The following is a 4,124-nucleotide window of genomic DNA, read 5'->3' as shown; positions in this document are numbered from 1 at the left end:
GGCCACTGTCCACGGTGCTGAGCCCGGCCCGCCTCCAGGCAGTGGCACCCTCTGCACCTCAGGCTGTCCAGGGCCCCCATCCCCAGCTCGACCCATCTCCCAGGGGGGGTTTCGGGAGGGCAAGGGGGCACTTCAGAGGTGGGTGGCTTGCAGCTGCAAACTGAAAGGGAAGAGGGGAGAAGAGGTGGACTTTAAGGTGGAAGAAGGCTCTTCCCACTCCCATGTTCCCCCAGCATTTGTGGCAAGGCTGGGTGCAGGAGAAGAAGTTGAGCTGAGTCTGACTATCTGAGTCCAAACTGGGCCTTTCCCATGAAGGGTGGCTGCATGCATCCCCACATTCAGGTCACAGGCATGACACAAACAACAAATGGCACAAGATCTCTTACTCCAGCTATACGTGGTCTTGTAGGTGAAAGCCTTAGGGCCAAGATGCATGTTTAAGGCACTGGTCACAAATACCGACAGAGCACGGGCATCAGGCTTCTATGGCTGTCTCATGGTCTAGTGTTTGAATCCCATCTCTACATGTTTGGACAACACTAATCATGGTTCATGAATTGAGGTTTGTCTATAGAGCCAGACCAGACTCATCAACAGTGTGACAGTTGAAGCAGCATAGACAGAACTTACACAGCTTTACAGCCTACTGCAGAACGAGTACAGAAAGCCCTGGCTGTCCAGGTTGTGAAATGTCCTTGCCCAGCCAGTGGGCACTCCAATGCTACTTGAATTCATGCTTGGAGCAAGCCAGGAAGGCATCACCCATGGCATAAGTCAGCTTTGCTGAGACATCCCAAAGTCCTGCTTTCAGCACTTTTGGGGACCTCTGTGGGAGCAGGAGGAGAGGCCCCAAGCTGGGTGTTGCAGTTTAAAGAGCTATGCAAGAACCAGAGCAGAGTTTGTCTTTCTTTCCCGTGGGCGAAAGCAACTACTCCCTGCAGAAGCTGAGGCTCTCCCACTCCAAGAATCTCGTGCAGCCTCTGGGGTGGGTGCTTTAAAAGGCCATGGCTGATCACCACAAACTACCAATTTTTGTTCTGTTACCTTTGTGGATATCTCCACACTGTATGAGCACAGTGCTATTCATTGGAGATTGATACGGCATTAATATTTCTGTTTATTCAGGTTAATTTAAATGGTTACATTTGAACATCAAAAAAAGTCCTCTCAACTGCTGCATGGTTTGAAGCAGCAAAAAGACAGGCTTTAAAAGAATGCACTCCTGTGGAGTCCCTCTGTGCTTAATCCCTCTTTCAATAATTTCTGCATCGTTTAGGGAACAGAGCATCCCTTTTCCAAGGCTGCTGTCAGATCTAGGCATCTTAAGACACCCAGAGGATTCCACTTCTTTGTGTAACCAGTGCTAACATGCCCTTCCTCCATCACCATCACTAGCCTTGGCCAAGGTCACTGAAAAGGAAAAAGGCCTCATGAAAAGGCTTCTTTGATCACCTGAAACAGAGCTGGAGATGGGGACATAAGAAAACTGATCATAATGGGATAGAAGAGAGGAAGGTTATTTAAAAGATTAGCTTAGGATAGGTTAGAGTAGCAAACAAAGATGTGCAGAGTATGTAAAGGTAGAGCAAGCAAGGCTTTGGTGTCATTTTCTAGATAGTCACAAACCTCAACAAATATTTTTTTTCTTTTTTAATATCAGTTTCATGATCTTGTCTGGATGACTGATAGTCAACAAGTGCAAGAGAGCATTTTTTTGAGTTGGAACACACCTCAAATACACATTCGCCCCTACCTGAGTATTTAATTCTGATAGAGCTGTGTGGTTAACTTGCAAAGAGGAGTTACACTGGGTAGATAATGCAAAAAGCATTTTACTAAAAAAACATTTTCTTTAAGTATGGTAATGAGAAGTCAACCATTAAGGAGTACTATTTAAAATGCAGCTTAATTGTACTATTCAAAGCACATATGCAGAAGCTGATTCTTTCTGCAAGAAAGTCTGCTTTCAGTACATTTCCTCTGCTTTGGCTAGAGTTATTGCTTATTTAAACCCGCATTTAAGGGGCACAGAATCAGACACGTGGCGCCGATACTCTCTATGTGCATTTCACCTGCACATAAAAGACAATCATTAGTCCTGGGTTCTCAATATCGTTATAGATTTGCTGCTGTTGTTACTCAGAACAACAGCCAGAAGCAGAGGAGCTTGGAAAGCTGTCTGAGGGTTAGTTTGAAAGAATTCACCCTTGGGATGAAATTATCTCTTTGTAGTACACAGTTATCTTATGGGTCCTATTATACTAAGAGAGAAAAATACGGGCTACTTTCACACTGAAAATACATGCCAAGGAGGATTGAAAGATCTACACAGGCCTCGTCATGACAAAAAAGAAATTTAATTTTTTTTTTAAAAAAGGAAGAAAAAAGATACAGAGATAAAAAAGCTTACTTCAAAGCACCAAAATGATACCATTTTGCATAAGCGTATGTCTATTGAAAAGGGTTCCAACTGGTACCCTTAGATTAATGTTATTACCCACCATAAATACAGCTGTACTTTCTATCTTCCTAAAGGAGGATGCTTACATTAAAGCTCCATTGATTTTCAAACTATAAACACAAGAACAGTACAATGCAGGTATGAGACACATGGACTTTCAAATACCTCTCCATCTCTGGATGTCCTAACAGAAATGTGATTCCTGAATCATGTTAGTATCATGATGCAGAATTGTTTCAAACTGCAAATACTGTTCCAGTGTAAAAGTGCTGATCTCTTTCCTCTTTCAACTAAGGAGCTACAGGGAGACATTACACAATGTGGACCAGTCCAAGAGAGATTTTAGCTGCTTGAGTGAAAGTTATTGGATAAAATACTGAAGTGGCTTCCTGAAGAGCTGAGCTCTTCTCTCTCCATGGCTGAGCCATTGGGTTAAGAGCAAGTAGCAGAAGGAATGAGATTCCATAACGTATCATGACTTAGGAGCTCTCTTGAAAGATAGCAAGTTTGGGTTTGAATGCTCTCAAACTGGAACAGAGCTAATCCAAGTCTTCCATATCTCTGGTGGGGGCTCTAGCCACATATATATATGAGTTAGGAGTTGGAAGGCTCTGATGTCTTCAGCTGCATCGTAATAACCACTTATCCTCCATTGGTGAATGCCAAAGTGTTTGTATCCACCTTCTGGATTCTGAGTCCAGAAAGTCAGGAGACACCTCGTAGCAATGTTGAATAAAGAACTCTCAGAGAAGAACACATACAACACAAGGTAGCCTTCACATGTCAGCCTTCCACGGTGAGCAGCTGCATATGTCTATTAAGGGAGGTCTCCCCTTTCTGTAAGCTGACTGGTCCTGAATCAGCTCTGAATCCATCACAGCTCTGAGACTGGACTAATAAGGCCTTGATGCCCTGTTAAAACATCTGAGTGGTTTCTTGCTTGCAAAAAGTATTTACAGACTGATCTCACATCCAACTGCAAAAAGCCACAGAGGCTTGCCTTTAGGTAACTCTTATCTGAAGGGGCTTTTTTGTGGGCACTGTATTGAGGCACAGACTCCATGCTCTGGATGAACTGTCTCAGTGCCTTGCTTAGAGACTCAGTTCTGCAGATCAATGACACATCACAGCATACACCATTCTTGACTTTCACAAACCCAAACTTTTTGGGATTGGTGCTTGTGCAAATACAGTATACTTATATATGGTGATAAATTTTTGTTAATGAGTCTGCAGAATACTTGCTGTAGTTTCATCTAGCATCTGTGCTTTGGATCAATGGCATCATATTCTTAGGAAAAAACAAACAAACAAACAAAAAATAGGCTAGAGGTGCTTGTGTGGTACAAAGAGGGCCAAGCAGTACTTGTATGCTTCCCAACAGGTGTAGAGTTTGGACTCCATTGGAACCTCAGATGAATATGAGGGACTGAGGAGAGAATGACTGTGAGAGAAAACAACAGGGTGGTAACATAACCTCACAGCTGCCGCTGACTACAGCTCTGCATGGTGGAGATCTCATCTTTCTGCTAACCTTTGGCATAAGATATACAGAGGCTTTCCCCAGATTCCCAGAACAAAGGTCATTTTTATGCATTAGGGAGAAAAAAATGGATTAGTGCCTGAAGGCCAAAAGAGTCAAAGGTCACCTGCAGATGTCTAT

Source organism: Buceros rhinoceros, unplaced genomic scaffold (assembly GCF_000710305.1).
Source record: "Buceros rhinoceros silvestris isolate BGI_N320 unplaced genomic scaffold, ASM71030v1 scaffold42742, whole genome shotgun sequence".
NCBI classification, from domain to species: domain Eukaryota; kingdom Metazoa; phylum Chordata; class Aves; order Bucerotiformes; family Bucerotidae; genus Buceros; species Buceros rhinoceros.
Note: the sequence above shows the minus strand (reverse complement) of the source record.